Consider the following 19,884-nt stretch of genomic DNA (forward strand, 5'->3'; position numbering starts at 1 on the left):
CAAAATGCAATTTAAATATTTGATAGATGATGCAAAAGACACTGTAAGATCTCAATCACTCTTCTACATAGTGGCTGTAAAGTATTACAGATATAAATAGCATCCGGTTATTGCAGTAATATAAACATGTATGTTCAAATACATTAGGCAAAACAGAACATTTTTAATGTAATTACTGTATTGAGTATAGTTGAAGCTGAAAAAAATGGCATTTCTCATGAATTATGCAGAGACAACAGCTGGATTGAGTTTTTTCCGCTMTTACTCTTTAAAAAAATAAAAAAACGTAAATACAACATTTGTAGAATGACACCCTCATAAATGCCATATCTTATTTCCGTTGCAACTAACAGCTTCTTTTTTTCTTACKAAAATCTTCAAACCACATCTGTTTATTTGTGTATGCAGCCCAAGTATGTTGTTCATGGCCCAGATAACATCCAAAGTGCATTTCCTACACGATGCCCTTGCAGGAAGCAGTTTTGCTCAGAGGGCACAACGCTACCCCCAAATTCAGCCTAACCACGAGGGGCTCCTTGCATCGCAAGGTGGAGAGGACTGCCCAGTACTTCCCCCTGCCACCCTTCCAGCTGCAACTTAGGCACAAAACATCAGCATTTTTCTTGCAAATAAATTAATTCAAGCTGTCTGCTTGCTGACTGAGCTCTGCTGTGCCAGCTYGGATTACACGAGCAAGGACCTGGTCCTGCGTGAAGGGGCCAAGTGGCCTCCACAGGGTGGCTGCCCTGGAGCTCACAGAGAAGCTTGTGTCCAGACACATCCTTGCATGCGAATACGTGGTCACGCAGGTTGGTCACGAAATTCATGCTCAGCTTGCAGCAATTCCCTTGCTCGCAAGTGTTGGAACTAAGAGTAGCATGTCACTGATTCCATAAGGAAACCTTGATACCTTTGGATCTTCTCTCTTCTAGCCCAAATAAACGTTTCAGTGTTATCATCTTGATTCTCTCCTGTTAACATCTTTAAAAATGCATACAGCTGAGGCAACGTATCAGCACGCCAAGTCCCCTAGAAAACGCACGGATGGCACATGAGTGGAATGGTAACCTCTGGACTACAGTGTCATTCTCTTGCATTCTTTCCCTGGCTTAAAGTACTTTAGACTTAAAAAAAAAAWWAAAAAAATAAAAAAATAAAAAAATTGGGTGTTCAATATAATTAATGCATTAAGTTTATAAATGTGGGAGTGTTTTTCATTGTTAATGAGCCAAGACCCAAAAAATGGATTTCAGAAAACAGAAATAAATGCAAGGTAGCGCTCACTCAGTAATACTATTCTAGAAACTGAGATCGTAGGCAAAATGTCAAATATAATGAATGCAAACACACTGAGATTTGCTAACAATGCAGTTAAAAACCGGGCTATGTACCTTTCAGCTTAAATCTCAGAGAAGTAAGTTAGCCTAAAGACTGTAGAAATCGAAGCATACATGGCAGAGCCCCTAACTATACTCTTATCCACACAGGTATCATACTTCATTTAATAAAATATTTTTGAATTTCACTCAGTGTTCTGATTTATATTTCAGTAGTTTAAATTGATCATTATGCACCAAGCATACAGATTTGTTTCCCACAGCTAATACACTCGTTGCTCAGACTTGCCCACTGGCAAACACTACTTATGGAAGAGAATACTCCAGAGTAAATACTGTACCCATGTTAAAAGCTCTCTATAACAAGTTTTATTTACTCTGTAAGGAGAATAAGCAGTAAACCTTCCCACTAGCAAGACAGCTTGTGACTAATGCAGCGATGGAACTAGGACATACTAAGAGTGACTAACAGTGATTGCGGAGGGTTTTAACTCAAAATACATAACTACTTGCTTGAGTGATTTTGGCTTCAAAAACGGGAATAGATTTTCATCACATCTAATCTTCCCTTAAACTTCTAAACAATTTTATTTAACATTCCCCCCTCCTGTCAGACTCTAAAAATCTAAAAACTAATTTTGTGTTACGCAGCCTCCCTTCTTAATCTCCCAGCAGTTAAATAAACCACAATGGCAACACACAATAGTGTGTATGTTCAGATCAGATGTGGATAAGCAACAGTTAAATGGAAGTAGAAGAATGTTTCAAGAACCTATGCTAAGGAAATGAGAATGAAAAGGATATGGTACATATCAGTGGGAAGTGAGTAAAAAAAAATCTAGTAGAAATTAAAAATACTACACCATGTATATATATATATATGCATTCCATATATATACATATAYGTCTATATCCCTATATGCATATATAGGCATGTAAAGAATCCCAGAAAAAAAAAAATCAAAAAAAGCCATGGAAAAAAAAGAAAAGCTGATGAAAACAGAAGCCAAATAATTCCGGAGATAACGTGATTAAACCCAACTGCTTAATCTCCCCTTCAGGACTGACTGGTAAATACGTATGTCTAACTATTCCTTCTACTGGTGGAACCCCAGTCAAACTGAGCCCCAAAAGATAAAATGAGTCTGACAATTTAGGCTGCCAAGCCTTAAGTACCATACTTCCTTTTCCCTACTATTGTCATGAACAACTGAAATAATTATATTGATTACTGCAGATCTTAACTGCAGATTTGCCAGCAATTCAAAGCTATACTGTAATTTCAAGTGGAAATAAACACAGAATATTACCATGCATCACTAGCACAGAATATTACCAGATCACTTGCACCCTCTCCCCTCAGTTTAGGTCCAATGAAAATCTAAATTCAAGATAAATTTGATCTTAATCAGTAATTTCTCTAATACTATGCAATTTTGATCTTAATCAGCAATTCCTCTAATACTATGCAAACTTTCCATATTCCAGTTGTATTATTTTAGCTTCAGAAGCTGATCTTAACTTTAATTCTTGCTTTGATTTTTATTTCCTTTTCTCTAGTATAAAAATGTAAAAAAAAAAAAAAAAAGGACCCCTCACCCCCCCAAATTTGCATCACAAAGACATATCTAGACGCAGAATGGAACAGGTCTGCCACAGCAGATTTCTGTGGTAAGCAGAGAAAAAGATGATAAGCACTGATTTGTAATTGCATGATCCTGTTTATGGTCTAAAATCAAGATATGTTCTTCCACAATACTCCAAACCTGARAGAAGAAACCCACTTCTGGCTGATACGAGAAGAAAATGTAGAAACTCTTCAGCCGAGGACACAGAGCCAAGGCACCAAGGTGCCAGCAAGCACAGGAAGAACCTGGGTCTCCTCAGTCTTGTCCCACTCGACACAAACGATTTCGCTACAGACACTCATTGCTAGAGGACTGAGTTCTCTAGACCATCTCAGCTAAAACCCTAATGACACATCTAATCTTAAACTTATGAGCCATGCCCAAGAAGGTCAATTAATTTCAGTTAAGAACATCTCCAGCAGGCCTTGGTGAAGGTGCTCAGCTGAAATGGAGATCAAGCTGCTGGGCAGCATCTCAACTCTGACACCATCACATAAAACTGCATGTCTGGGTACTGTTTCCACCCAATTTTGAACTTAAAACTACTTGGTGGCAACATTACTGCTATCAGGCCAGTGCTTATAGCTCAGCAACACTACAGTCACACCCTCAGCATTTTTCAGACTAAGTGACTACCTCATCTATTTTTCTTGTTTTTACAATTTACATTATTTATGTGTTATTAGATGTGCTTGGCTGGTGCAGAAATTACTCCAGCTCTTGGCCCCAATTGTAAATGAGATGTTGTTTCTCAGATGGCATTCATAAAAATACACAAAATGGACTGCCAAGGGTTAGGATTTTTATCTTGGATGAGATGAAAGACCTGATAACTCAAGAACAGCAAAACTGCAGAGTGAGATCCATTACTCTCATACTTGTAAAAACAATAACTAAAGAATCGACTCAGGGCAATTCCAAGCAGAGAATAAAATAAAATAAAATGCCTTCTCAATAGCAGCTCAATCTCACAGACCTTTTTCTCTTAAAGTGGTCCCCCAAATGACTCCACACAAATGTTAGTTATTACTACATCTATTTGAATCACTGCCAATTAACAAGAGCTAGAAAAGTAGCTTGTGTGTGCAACTGAATTGTATAAATGCATATTCATGGAATACATACATGAACATAATACATAGCAGACTAATATATTACTGTTTCTTGGTAGGCATTCCCAGCTGCTTCTAGAATTCATATGTACTTTTTCAGGAAAATTCCCTTTCAAWTTTTTAAACAGATTCTTTCCAAGAGATGCATTTCAAAACAGTAACCAGTTTCCAAGAGAACTTCCATTTCAGAATAGAAAGTAGGAACATTAAGGATGGCTCCCAAGACATAACTGCTATGCTGATCTAATAATCTCAGGACAAAAAACAAACTATCATATATATAAAACATACTACATACATATAAAACTATCCCATCAGGGTAAATAAAGAATTCCAAAGATAATGGAAACCATGTACTAGAGTTTAGTTTTCCCTGTATTGTGGTCAGCTCATCCACCATTTGGAATAACACAGCAGGAACAGTACTATTTATTATTTATGTTAGGCACTTATCATGGGCAGTGAATCTTAAGGGGTCAGGATATTAAAATGAGCTGGTTAACAGCTGAAGTGGTTGGTAATGCACAAACCAGGCAGAGTGGGGAATGAACTGAGCAGGCACCTTAACACAAAAATGGGATCAGAGCATCTRGACAGTGAAAGATTAGCTTATATTGCAACTAGACGTGACTGAAAGGAATTAATCTTGAAAGAGCTGGTGCTTCTCAGTCAGAGTGGTGAACACAGAGACACAGAGATGGAAACAGTACTCAAAATCTTGGTAATCCTGTTTTACCTGGGTTAGTTACACCTATTTTGCAGGGCTTTTAGAAAGACTATTTGACTCATTTTTGATAGCTCACAGAAAATGTAAAACTCTGACATATGCATTATATAATGTCTTCAAAACACAGTGTTATTATGATGAACAAGTATTTAATTCACGAGGATTGTTAATTGGATTGGATATCATTTAGTATATCCAATGGCTCTCCAGTAAAGACTAAAGTGAGAGAGGAACCAAACTGGAACTTTTCCAGAGATTAAGAAACTTTATTTTTTTATGGATACTATACTTTTTGTATGTTTATCTCCACCTCATCGTACTTTTCACTAAAATACTGTTTATTAAAAAGAACTTAAGTTAAAACACGAGAGTTCTTTGAGATTCCCACAAGGTCTAATGTTAAGCATGGCCATTGCTAGCTCATGAGCAAAGGTACTCATAAAATACTCAAAGGCATTTTACCTACTCTTTGTAATTTCTAAACCTAAAAAGGGCAAAGACTTGTTTTGAGATGTTTTGTGGGCTGATTTCACATTGATATTGTCACATATTCAGAAGGATTCATCTACAGTGATGCATTCTGGTATGCAACTAAATCACATATCCTTGATACTCTAAGCCAGTAGTTTGACTTTGGGATTGCACTGGAGGAGACACATGGCCAGCTCCTGTAAGAGCAGGGCAGTGYTCTCTAACTGTTTTTATTCTTCCCATAAAATAAGGAAATTCTGCATGACTTGGATAAAAAATAGGAGTTGGCCTTCACAGCAGAAATGGGCAATTTACTTTCTTTCTCACCAGCATCTCCACAGCCTTATTATTTTCCAGACAGAACAGGCACACACTCATCTCTTCAGCCTGGACATTAGGAGGCTAAAAGAATTCAAAAAGTTATTTTGCAGACTTTCAGCAAACCTGTAAATATTGTCTGCCTGAAGACATAACAGAGCAAATAATAAGTAAAATAAAAATTGTTTATGAAACAGGGTAACGGATGCACAACAAATGACTGAATATGTGCATTGATGCAAACTAATGAAGAGATAGTTCAAGCCAGTTCTTAGTCTCCAATCACTAATTTGTTGGCAGCAAAAGCTGCACCAAACTTGAACAGAAACTACAGGGATGGTAATTAGTGGATGGGGAGTAAACATAAAAGAAAAGGCAGTTGCTGTGGTTAAAAATATTAATTATACTGAATTGATCAGGACCTCTCCATCTTGTGCAATAGGTAAAAGTAAAAAAAAAAAGGTGACAAGGTTTTGATCTTGATCTTTCCTGCCTTGCACCCTTGCTATAGGTGTGCCCTTAGCCTTTCACTATAGCCCACAACACTCCTCTTAAGGCTCCAGGAGAATTTTCTGGAAACACCGAAAACACCGGTGAGTGCCTTTTTTTTTTTTTCTCCCACCCAGACATTACTGTGGGAATTTGGCTTTACAGAAATTGCCCCCTCCAGTCCTATTATCCTAAATACTCAACAGAGCGCTAGTGCTTTCACAGCCAATGACCATCCCCTTATGTTCCCTAGATATCGCTATCTACAACTGAGCATCATTTTCAAGCATCTTCCACTCCTGTCTCTCCTGATTCTAGGAAGAATCCGTATGCAAAGCAACTACTTTGCAGCTTTTTAAGAACTGGGAGCACATTGCAAAATTTTTTATATATATATATATATATATATATACATATACTTATATATATATTTGCACACACAGAAAGTTCAAACAATCAGATGGGATTTGTCCAAGTTTGCTGAAGAAGCTGGCTAAAATCACTGAGACCTTTAAAATGCTGCAGTGACTGCGAGAGGTTCCTAGAGGCAGGAGAAAGATAAATGTTGTGCCCRTCTCAGCATCATCTACAAGTCTCTCTGAGGTGTCTCACATTGTTTCCTCCCCCATGTGAAGGGGTAGGTGGTATGAAGAGTTACTGAAGATGAAACCCTCCAGCAGGCACTTGCTTCCTTGCAAGAATGGTAGGTCCTCTCCTTCACGGAGGTCTGCATATAGTTAAAGATTGAACAGGTCTTCCCTTCTAAAACACAGCGGAAAACAGGAGCTCAGGGGATGGAGCTGCATCAAGCTACTCTTGCATATGTAARGCACAGCTCATTGTGTAGTTCTGAAGGGGAAAATGGAAGGGGGAAAAGAAAAGGAGGCAGAGGAACGGAAGCAAGCCCTGCAAAAATAGTAATTATTTTCACTTGAATTTGTCTATATCTCCATTATGTAGGCTACAAAGCTTAATTATAAAAGCTCTTGCTATTGAAATATTTCCCCTTATCTTTGATACCCAGTCCATTTGGACTGGAAAAAAAGAAAAAACCCTTGAAAAGCAAAAAGGAAATGTCTTTTAAAGTAATTTTTGGTCCCATTAGGCTGAATCTCATTAATAGAAAAAGGACTTCTCTGAAGAATAGAGCTTTTATATTCAGAAGCACACAGTACTGCTGTGCCTGATTCCAGCAGCACTACAGATAATATACCTTGTGCCATCAGGGCTTAGATTTTTGCAGTTGTAAAGTATCCTTTTTATACTGAGGTAGGGTTTTCARAATGCACATAGCTGGCACCCATTGCACTAGCTGTCTCCAGCTGATGGGTGTCGATCGGGGCTCATTGAAGGATGACGGATAAAACATTTATTTCCACTGRAAAACACTGCTTTTCCATAACTGAAATGTTTTGCTGAAAACATCCAGTRGCAGATTTACCAGTGTGATTGCTGAGGTCCATGAGGAAAGCAGGGGACAGCAGCCTCCTCGACCTGCTGGCAACATCCTCCTGATGCAGCCAGGATCTGGTTGGCCTTGTTGGCCACGAGGGCACTGCAGCCTCATGGTTAACTTGGTGCCAGCTCAGCTGGTAATTGGCTATTGGTCATCTGGCAGACACTGGTCCCYGGTCTCACTGGTCTGGTAGACACTGATGCACACTGCCCAGGAGCTGCATTTAGCTCTTTGGCTGGAAAGTCTCACGATTTTACAGTCTCTCTGTATCTTTCTCTCAAAAGAACAAAGTTCTTTTTTTTTTCTAGGTTGAAACAACTGCCCATGTAGCTGCTTTTCCCTCTCCTTGGCCTGTTCTCCTCAGATAATCTGCTCTCTTGGCAGAGAAGCTATGTAGATACTGGGAATTATCCACCAAGTTTAAATCCTAGAATGTCTGTAAGTATGGAATAATAAAAACAAGAGGCAAGAAGGGTCATCTGGTCCAATCCTCTCCTTCTGCCCAGTTGCAGCAGGATGTTTCCAAGTTTGCTTTCTATCTTTTTTCCCTCCCTCAGCCAGTATTAGCACTGCAAACAACGTGTTTTCTTATGTCTATAAACAACATTCCAGTATATCTTTCCAGGACACTTTGCCCTTTGCTTCTTACGTTTTAATCCACTGCAGCTCGGGCCTACAGATAGCCACTGATTAAAAGCAAGGAATACTTACAGTTTGCCCTATCAACTGCATTTGAGGTAATGTTCCTAAAACCTCGTGGGCACCACACAAAACTCACTGTACTACAACACAACCCATTGTGCAGAGGATGGTGCGAGTTTGCCAGGAAGGCTGAGGCATAAACCCACAGACATTAGGAGCTACGAAGAGCTTCTTTCACATAATTAAAAGTTAATTAAAAGCCATCAGTATAATCTATATCCAGGAGAGGAAAAAAAAATAGCCTTTTGTCATTTATATGAGTTTCCTGAAAGAAGCCCTCAGATGAGACAGCAGCCCATTCCAGAAAAGTAAATAGAAACCACACAATAATCAACAGCCTGTCCCAGGTGGCACACTAATCTACTAACAGTTCTTGATAATTTATGGCAAATTGTACAGTGTGGTGACAGGCAGGCCAAAAAAAGAAAAAAAAGTAGAAAATTATTTACTCTCCTCCCTGGCAAGTGTCTCCCATTCAAATCTACCTCGCTTCATCAACAAGGTAGATTTTTTCTACCTCTTTTCTGTCTCTCTTCTCTGAGACATTTCTTTGAGACAATTAATAAGCAGCCAGGAAAAAGTTTTTGGAGAAATAGGCTAGAGCAATAAATTATTGCTACTGAAAACAAAAGGGTCTGTTGGATATAGAGAGATATCCAACATGCTACATGCAGCAGAAAGCCTCCTTCAAGGAGAGGGATTGTCCAGGTAGGTACCTGGTCTTCCCAAATTGCCTCCAACAGACGTTTGCTGCTTGCAGAATACTCTTGCTTAATAATTTGTCTGATTGCTAAAACAATTCATGTCTCGGCAGAACTAAAGGAGCATAAATCAAAATGTTTCCAAAAGTCGTAACCAAGATTCCTGTCAGTTCTAGCTGCATCAATCAGGGTGATGACTGGGAATGCAGTATTAATACTGCAGTGGGAATCCATAAACAGCAGCCGTGGGATCACGGGGTCTAAAGCRCAGCCAGCTCACCCACTGCCTCAGCTTAATTTCCAAAAGGCATCAGCACATTTTAAAATCTGTTTCTCTGTCACTCTGATTACAAGTTGCTCAGGGCAAGGCTGTCTCTCTCACATCACACAACGGTTCCTGTGCCTGTGGGTACAGGCATGATATAAGCAAATAAATACAGCTGCAATAAAACAGACCAACTACGAGGATGACTCCAAAGTGCTGAGAATTTTTTATTTTTAACTTCTATATAAAAACTTAGCCTATTTTTGATGATYTTAGAGGTTTATTCCATATTCATTAAAATGAATTCATTAAAATGATTATTCATTCTTTCATTAAAATGAGCTACACGCTGCCCTTGTTTTCTCTGTCACACCAAGGAAGCAGCTCCCTTGCTAGGGGCTGCAGATACCAACTAAACACCAGAGGTGCCCACGAACCCACCATCTTCCTTGATGCTCTCTGCGTTTTTCAGGGATGTTAAACCTATACCCCACAAAAAGGTACAGGACGATCTGCTAAAGGACCCATTTTGAGCGTGTTTCCAAAGTYTAGCACCAGGCAAGAGTTTTCAGTATCCTCGAGTTATGAATGTGACTTTGCAAACAACCCCGGGCTTGTTTTGCAAGGAGGCAGCGGGTATTAATGAAAGGTTTGGTGCGATTCAGGTTGTTATAACTGCTGCAGCCAGAGAAGGAGAAAATGCAGGTTCCCGCCTGAACAAGCTGCCACGGCACCGTCTTAACTGACAATAATCACGGCAAGACATCGAGGAGATGAACTGCTCACCTGGAAACAAGCTCAGATTAAGAAATGTCAGATTGGCCGCAGCTTGTTCTGAACAGGATGAAACAAGAATTTGAAGCTGTTTTATTTYTCCCCTGGAGTGGCCCCTATCAATTCTGGGGAATGGCAAATCACTGCAAACTCCTAATAATGTGGCCAACCTGCCAAGTCTTGTACAAGACCCACTCATCTGGTTTCCACATTGGCTCCAAGTTGCAGGGCTGGTGCAAGCCCTGGAGAACTGCCTTTCCTCCACACAGCCCAAGGACAGACAGCATCACCCTGAGCTGACACGCAGCTCTGCAGATGCTGAACATGAGGGTGCTCACAGGTTCCTTGGGGGAACACAGCCCAGGTCGTGAACCCAGCCAGACTTGCCAAAACCCAACCAGACAGAGCAGCTGTAGCAGGACACAGAGATGTTTCTAATACAGGACAGTTGACATCTTTCTTATCCATGCTCAAATTTATAATCAGTGAATATGTTTCACCTCTGGTTGGTGGGATGATCTGTGAACACAGAATTAAGTTTAGGTATGGGAGTATTTATAATAAATAGAAAATATACATGCACTGTAGATGAAGCATCTTTCAYTGAACTGGGGCCACATGGCTCAGTATAGCACAGCTTTGACTTCCAACTAAAACTAAATTTATGGCAATATTATATCTTAACTTCACTGAACTCTGACTGCCTCATACTGAGTCATTTCTCACAAATACATGAAATACCCTGCTAAATTTTACAGCCTAACCACATGTTCATATACTATGCCATTAACCAGGGACTACTACTGGCTTTTTTTTAACCAGTAAATTGAGAATGGAATGAGTTTGTACATGTCTGCAAGGCATTAGAAACATTCATGAGATGCAGATCATTTTACAGTAAGAATTTTACAAGAAGAATTTGTATTGTCATTAATATCCAAGATTTACCATGCTCATGCTAGGGATTTATATTCTAGTTTTTTCCCCAACCCAACTGCACACCTTTTCAGTTGTCTGCACTATTCATGTCTAAGTGAAACCACAAGCAGTAAAACTATTTTTGAAGGAGTAGTAGTAGTAYAGATTATAAGCAATTTAAGCAAGTAACATTCATATAAGTATGTTCGGCAAAAGTTAAAATAATGCCTGTGCTCTCTAAGATCTGGGCCTGTCAAGAAAGCATTTGATGTCCTGCAGTTTCCATTTTGTAACAAAATAATGTGATATAATGATATTCTGAAATCTCAGTAATGAAAAATTGTTTGTTTTTACATCAATATTCTGTCTACACTTTCCTTTACAACTTGGGAATGTATTACAATATTTGCATCTTTCGCCCAAATACAGATCTTGTATTTTTAGATCAAATATTCAGCTGTGACCTTTATTAGTCCCTAATCCTTTTGTTAAACATAAGAAAAAAAAATCTTCACAAGGTTTAATTCACTGAAGAAATATCTTTTGCATGAAAGTGATGGTAACGAAACAATTGTGTGGGAATAGTGCAACATAATGCAAGCTGACAAGGTACAGGAACGGGCTCCCAAAGCACATCGCATTACACAGACGCAGATCACAGCTGCAAAAATCACACAGCCTTTTCCAAATAGAAYATTTATAATGAAATCACTTGCTCACAAAGTCACCTCCTCAACACAAGATTTTAAGGCTAATGAGTAAGTTCACTTGGTTTCCTGCATTTTCCACCATTTCTGCCGAAACTTGCTCTCTGAAAGAGGAACGGCAGAAAGGTCTGCCACACAGACCAGGACAGCATGGGAAGGGACTGTAGGCAAAGCTTAAACCAGTTTCATCAGAAGATKGCTGCTGGATCTTAACTGGGATGTAGCTTGATAGGCAGGCAGCAAAAATGGGTGTTAAAGAGCCAGGATTCAAAGTTATTTCCCAGATTTCCCCAAGAATTCATTATAGTGCCCATGAAAATGTACACAGTACCTGTCTGGGCATGATCATATCTGTTATAACATAATGGGGATAAGACACATGTGCATTCCAGGATTAAGATGACGGTATGAAAATATGACTTATTCTTAGATCTGTCCTCTCTCCAAATACTTAAAAAAACTACTACTTTTTCCTATGAGGAAGTGTAAATAGGTTGTGTTCTGTGTGTTCTTCTCATTTTCCATATCCAACTTTTGACCACTTACCATAACATTATTGTTCTAATGCACAYTGAACAACATCAGAGCACCATTAACCAATCTAATAAAAACTGAACAAGAAAACAAGTAGYATGGTCAAAACAAATAAATAGTTTTTGTCCTGTCATTATGACAGCCCAAAAGCACATTTTCCTCACGGTAAGTGTAACCTCCATCCACTCAACCTGACACTTCGTTCTAGACATTGCAGAGCCAAATGTACAGACCATCCATTAAACCCACTTGAAGCTCAGACTAACATATATAAATCTTTAAGCTAAGTAGTAAAATCTATTCCTGTAAACTTTGGTTCAATCACATCTGCCAATGAAAAACTACAGCTACAGTTACGAAGTCCAGATCTACTTATGAATTTTCTTTTAATATTAAAAAAAAAAAAAAATAAAAAAAATACAGGAGGGACTTAGGGACCTATATACCCCTGCTTTTATATATATATAAATGTATAAGATGGTTTACTGAAATAAAAATTTCTTTGTTTCTGTGGCCAGAAAAGGCTGCAGAGTCCAGTTTGTTGTGTTTACTTGCTGAAGAAAACACTTTGTGGTGTCTTGTTTTTCAGAGGTGTAAGAGCTCAGTTCTTGGAGCTCTTTTAACCTTAACAGCACACCAGTATTTGCCAGATTATCCTCACCTTCATTTTCATGACTTGCATATTATAAAGAGGTGCTCAATACAAAGTGAAGTGTTATATTTGTAACTCAAGATTGCTCAGTAAAAAGCAATCACAAGTCACATCGTGTCACATCATGCTAAGTAAAAATCAGTATAAGCTATTCTTTGCTCAAGAAAAAAACATCTCTTCATTAGTCGTGAATCTACCAGTGATACTGGATGCTGCATCAGATTATTTGAATTTATGCAAAGATGTATCGCAACAAGATCCTCAGAAAATACATCTCAAGGTTGCACTTGTGCAGTTTCCATTACTTTTGCTAAAATTTGAGCTACTTATGAATACACATACTGCTGGAGAATGCAAGAAGGAGAGGGCACCTTGCAGATGAAACAGAGGACAGGGAGCTCAGCAGTGCTACACACTTGGCCTGCAGACCAAATGCTGGGAAAGTTTTGGTCTTTGCAAAGACAAGTTTCACCACCCTGAGGACCAGGGAACAACAGGATAACATAGGACTTTTATATCCATTGATGCTCATGGTAAATAAACATATGAACACATGACTTTGCAAATAGCCCTGGGTTAGCAGACTACTTCATCTCCTTTGCTCTCTTCATGCATCATCATTGCTCTCTACATATTCCTTTAGAAAAAGCATCTGTTTATACCTTTCTCTCTGTTCCTGCAGCTCTTGAGTGACTTCAGAGATCTCCAAGACTCCATCTGATCCCCATTGCTGAATTTCAGAGTAGAGGACAATTCTGGCATGTAGCAGATATGCAAAACAACCCCACAGCCCTTGAACAGTAATGGAATATATGTACTGATGTCACAGTCATCTGAAACTTATTTGGCTATTATCAATTAACTAACAAGGCTAACTGACCAGCTTCTGAAAGTACAAAGGAGGCTGACTGTGTGAGAACACTATGGCAGCAAAAGATGCTTGAGAAATATAATCACCTAGAGTGGGTTTTRTGCAATTTATCTAGACAAAAATCTCAGTGCAGCCTTACAACTCCTGCTGCCTGCCAAATAACCACAATAGATATCATCATTATCTACACCGAATAGCTGGACCCTCTCAAGTCATAAAGAACTGTGACTAAAGAATGATTGGAAAGTGTCAAAAGTTATCTTTGGATTGGACTACCAAAATAATTATTTTAATCACCTCAAGAGAAATATTAAAAAAATGCCAACAACAGAAAAGATCTTTCTTCCCAACTACTATGCTGTACATAAATAATTCCACTCTGCCAAAGCTAACTCCATCAAGCTCAAAGTTGTAACTTCCAGTTCATTATGGGCAAGAGGGAGATATGAAGAAACGGCTACTCCCTCTCTCCATCCCCAGAACTCAATAACTGAATCTTTAAACCTGCCAAGGACTACGCCAAGACAAATTCCTCATGTGGAATGGACAAATTGTCCATGTCCTTTCCTAACCACAACGATCTCCAAAAATCACATTTCTTCACAAAGCAGCAGAATGGTAATATTCACCAAATTGGATTTCTATTTGCCTTGGTTTTTTTTCTGTACCACAGATGCAAACAGAATCCCAGTTTTCCCTGTTTTTCCCCACAAATCTTCTCCTTACTGTCTACTGGTCTTCCTTAAAACTGTGTCCAGAGTGTCTGACAGAAGGTGTCTTTTTTCAAAGACACACCTTTATTTTCTGTTTTCCTTACCTGCTCTTTCCTTACCTGCTCTTACCAGCTTCACCTGGCTGCCTACAATTCAAACACAACTACTTCTTTAATGCTCTTCACATTAACGCTGATCTGGAYGTGCAATGAGCGGAGCCGCTGTAGCTGCCTCAGACTGATCCAGCTTTTGGGATGGCCGCTGCTTCCTGAACCACTTGTCCAAAAACATCCCCAGGACCTACAGCTGCTTCTCTGCCTTTTTCTCCCAGCTACTGCAGTGCTCCCGATTGCCTGGGAGCATCTCCTCCTTTTCCACAGTGCCCTGGCTTGGACCTTCCTGGTAGGAGCAAATCCAACACTCTGTTCTTCCTCTCCCACTGTCCCCTAGATGTGCCCCYCACAGGGTTGTGGAGATATCAAGTCTGGTAGAGCTGGGAATGCATGCAGAGCATTTTCAGTGTCAGTCAAGGACTGAACACCACACACTTCTCAGTTTCATGTATTTATTCTAGTTAATAGCAACGACAAATCTGCTACCTGTTCGCCACATGTGCCATTAACACCAACTCCCAACACTCCGGCAATACTGCTTTAGGACACCTTATGGTATCCGAATGTATCCTTATGGACATCAATCCATTTTGTTCCTCTCAGATGAAACRGAAATAATAGTTTCTGATCACCTGTTCTGTCATGAGGGATTCTATTTAACAAAACGACTCATGTTACTTTTGTTGGAGAAGTGTCAGTTATGGAAAGCTTTATTAAAAAGAGAGGACGAAGGAGCGAGGCAGAAAGCCATCTAAGAAAGCTGAGCTGTCAGGTTTTCTCCGAGGGAAGCACCAGTTCCTTTCACAGTACTGTGAACTGAATTATATTTGACATTTATTCCAATTCAAACCTACCTAAAATTTACACAGTCAATCAACGTTCATTAGAGTCAAGAGCAGGGATTTATTAAAGTGCTTTTCTCTTCTAAATTTCACCCTCACAAATCCTCCTTCAATAAACTTTCCAGTCCAACATCTGCATGACAGAACTTCCTTCTGAGCCCTGTGCATGGAATATGTCTTTCCAGTATATCTTCTGACAGGAGCACACACCCCTGACACTTCAGAGATGACTATAACTGAGAGAGAGAGAGAGAGAGAGAGAGAGAGAGATTGATGCTGATATACAGCAAATATAGATGTGCCCTGAGCTGGACCTGCTCAAGCCTTTGCAATAGCAGCCTCCTGCTATCTGGTGCCGTGGTTTTAAGTGAGAGTTCAAAAGGTTTAGCCTTTGAGATAGTCATCCTGTCTCCCTGGTTCCTACCCCTTGACCAAGCTTTCACTTGTGAATTTACAGATCAGACAAAGTAATGAAGCCAGAAGTGCTCAAATAATGACAAAGTTGCATTCAGGACTACAAGCCGTGAYTACAACACGACAGTATTAAGCAATGTTCCTGTTCACATGCAGAGCATGCTTGAAAACGCTGAGTGAAGCAGCTGAAGAATTAAACACTTCTCTCTGCTTCAGCGATATACTAGGGACAACGAAGCCTTATAAGAAAAAGCATAAAATGTTTTGCGTGTGTGCCTTAATATTAAAGCAGAAAGCAGAGATGGTGATTAACTATATCTACTGAGGTGGCTGTTTGTTGAGTGCCTCGATTTAAAAGACAGACTGCGAGCCATATTTATACAACTGAGTCACTTATGAATTAAATTATTGACACGAAAAACATTGTAGAAGAGCTAATTTACCATAAAAACAGAGTAGCTTTGCTAACTGTAAAAAAACCCCACATATTCACRAATTCTAAGGCCAAAATGGGCCACTATAGTCTATTTTACGACTCTAACACTGACGAGTCTGCATTCAATAGCACCATAGATTTTAATGTCTTTTATATTAGCATAATTTTGCTGGCTTGCTGGAATTTCTTTGGCTCTCTACTATTTATCTATTTAAATGTATGTTGCCTGTAATTGTTGCATTAAAAAAATCATGTATGTATAAAAATCATGTATTTATAAAAAAAAAATAAAAATCATGTATGTATACAAATCGTGTATGTATAAAAAATCATTAAAAAAACCTCAAAATAATGCAATTTATTCCCTAGTTTAGAGTCCTGCGAAWCCTTTTGTTGCAAGAGCTTATTTGATCCAATGAAGGAGAATGATCCAAGGATTCAGGGGYTACCAATAGTCATATTAACACCATCCTACTCAGTATCACCACAAATGAATGTCCTGAGGCCCTGCAGCATCACATCGGAACAGTGCAGGTCTTATCAAGACATAGTGGGACACAATTAGTATCCAAGTAACCTCAGTGCATCCTTATATTAATGCAATCATATTTCAACTGATAAAAGACCTACAGCTGTCAAGGAAGAGCGCTACGTACATTAGAAATAGCAGCAATAGCTGTGAGAAATAAATGGTGTTCTTAAGTATGTTATATTTTTTGCCCGTGGATTATTTCCAAGTGATTTTTCACTCCCATTAATGACACCAACACAATGAACTACTTGGTGTACATCATCCAGGGCTGAATTTCTCACTCATGTAAATGAGCCTATAAAAGCAGTTCCCTTATATAGTTCCCTTCTCTAATCTGACTGCAACTAAAGGTGTCTGGACAATTGTCCCCAAACAGTCCAACTGGCTGTAGGAGAACACCTGGCAAACAAACTCTCATGGAAAGATGCCAGATACGTATGGCTGTCAGCTTGCCATCTGTATTGCTCGCTAAACACCGTATCTTGGTTGCAATCCAAAGAATTTCCATTAATTTTTATGGAGTGACTTTGGAATTAAACTAGCATGAGAGCACATTTCGCCTCTTAATGACAGTTATTTGCAGAAGGGAAGCTGTTTTATGTAATCAATCTGAGCACCTGCTTTTGTAATCAGCCTATGTAATCAGACAGATTACATGATTACTACCAAATATTGCAGCTATATCCTGAGAGAAGAATTCACTGCCATTTCTCATTTTTAATCAAAGTTATGGAAAAAAGTATTGAAGAAATAAAAATAAGATTCTATCTACACAGGTGTTCACAAAAAGAGGTAGTAAAGAAGTGTGAAATTTGGTCCGAGTGTGTTTTTGAAATAGATGTAAAAAATCATAAAACATAACTTCTCCATAAATTTGAAAAGGAAATTTATACATAGAGTGTGCATAAGCCATGAAATCAGTCAGCAGTCCCCAGAGCACAGCACCAACTTTGGCACATTATCGTTGCCCCTCAGAGATACATGAAGGATGCAAATGAATGATGAAAATTAAGATATTCTGTACTCTCCATAGAGAGACTACGCYATGTTATATCTGCTATGAGATCAACATCTCATCGTGGAACATCTCTCATATGAGAAGGGACTGAGTGAGTTGGGTCTGCTCAGCTTGGARAAGAGAAGGCTGAGAGGGGATGTGATTAACATGTATATGTTCATGAAGGGGGAATGTAGGGAGGAAGGGGCCAAGCTCTTCTCAGTGGTGGCCAGTGACAGGACAAGGGAAAATAGGTACAAGCTGAAACACAGSCAGTTCCATCTCCAGGTGAGGAGGAACTTCTTTCCTGTGAGGGAGACAGAGCCCTGGAACAGGCTGCCCAGGGAGGCTGCCCAGGGAGTCCAGGGAGATCTCCTTCCCTGGAGATCTTCCAAACCCRCCTGGATGCCGCTCTGTGCCCCGTGCTGGAGCAGGGGCTTGGACTAGGTGATCTCTAGAGGTCCCTTCCAACCTTAACCATCCGTGACCCTGATTAAGGCTGCATTACTCTGCTGGTCAGGATCCACCTTCAAACAGAAAACCTCCACTCAGCTTCATGAACGGTAACAACTTTGGCACCCCCTTTGCTGAGTTACTGGGGACTGGTATCATTTTTGCTGCCCTTTCTCATTTCTAATTCTGCTGTAAAAATGATTTCCTGCAAAGATCACCATCAATCACAATTACGTCAAATATCTGACATCGGGCAAGTTGAGAAATAGCACTAATTCAAAAGCCGGCAGAGAGCAAATTTCATGTGGGATTTGTATAATGATTGGTTCTGGAGTAAGAAATTAGACTGGGCAAGACGTCCAAGATGCTTCAGCATATTCTAAAGGAAAATGATTGGAAAACTACTGAAGGAAAGAAATCTGCAGTCAACTAAAAATGTCTTTGTGCAACTTGGCTAAAATAAAATTAAATCTATGAATATTTTCAATATGAGAAATTATTTAACACTTAACTCAGTTCCCTTTGCACCTCAGAGACCTTTTAATATGAGAAGAATATTAGTGCCTTCAAAATACAGTATGATTCACATTTTGAAAATTAAGACATGTTATGAGCTCCTTGTAACACTGTAAATACCTTAATGCAATTTAGAAGCCAAATTACTTTGCCTTGAAAATAAAGCAAAACGCCAATCTGGCAGCTTGCTGACTTGTTAAAGGGGGGGGGGAAAAAAAAAAAGTTTCCAGAGTTTCCAGGAAAAGTTTCCAGAATTTCCATGAAGAAATGTTCTTATAAAATACTGTTTAAGCCTTTTAAAAATATTTAAAGAAAAAAAATAAAAAAACAGATTTTAGCTTTCTTATTTTCAGTTTCATTCTAGTTTTCTTTCAGCTTGTCTATAGCTTCACAAAGATACTTTTCTGCACATTTTCACATGAGGGGAGAAAAAAAAAATCATCCAAAAAACCCCAGGAAGGAGTTTTCTCTTTTCCTTTCTTTTTCGTCATCATAAACTAGCTCGCTATATTATACAAATGGACATACTATCAAGCCTGTTCTCTAAATAGTAAGATGRTGAATGACCATTCTGCTAGTGACAGAGTAAACAAAATTATAAATKACCTAATTAAAGAAAAGTTACATGTGTAATTATGAATGCAAATAGATGCAGATGTGTATCTGGATGTTTATAGGAGCAAAGACTGAATTTTCATCACCACTATAAATATAGATGAGAGTTTTGCTCTCTGAGTTCTGTTTGTACCTACATGTTCTGAAAATAAGAGTGAGTCACTGGAGATTGTTGCTGAAGCAAAAATATAGTCTTCTGGTCCCACACATGTTTGGGAGAGGGAAAGGAAAAAAAAATAAGAACATTCTGGGAATAGAAAATAATAAGAAATTAAACAGCAAGGATGTTGGACTGGGTAGTAGTATGGATTTATAAAATGAAACATATTGCACTTCACAGAAAAATGTCTGTACATTCTTCTAGTGGAAATACAGCTTACATTGTATTTTCTCCAGCACTCGTAACTGAACCACTTGATCTCGTCAACCAACACCAGCCCTAGGTTGATTGCTGGCCAGTGCAACATGGCACAATGGAGCTGCACATCCAGCCTTCCTGGAAGGGGAGGTGACACGTGTCACCACTGAGCACATTTCAGACYGCTGTGTCAACCGTATCGCTAATGGATTGCTTTATTCAGCTTGTGCATT

At 39.1% G+C, this 19,884-nt stretch overlaps 1 protein-coding gene across 1 annotated transcript in view; it reads right to left on the reverse strand.

The window, feature by feature from the left end:
- SORCS2 (sortilin related VPS10 domain containing receptor 2) overlaps positions 1-19,884 on the reverse strand; it is a 383,600-nt gene that overhangs the window by 97,478 nt on the left and 266,238 nt on the right. The gene's annotated exons all lie outside the window — the stretch shown is intronic.

The sequence above is a fragment of the Nothoprocta perdicaria genome, unplaced genomic scaffold (genome assembly GCF_003342845.1).
Source record: "Nothoprocta perdicaria isolate Ctin4 unplaced genomic scaffold, notPer1 scaffold_14, whole genome shotgun sequence".
Lineage (NCBI taxonomy): Eukaryota > Metazoa > Chordata > Aves > Tinamiformes > Tinamidae > Nothoprocta > Nothoprocta perdicaria.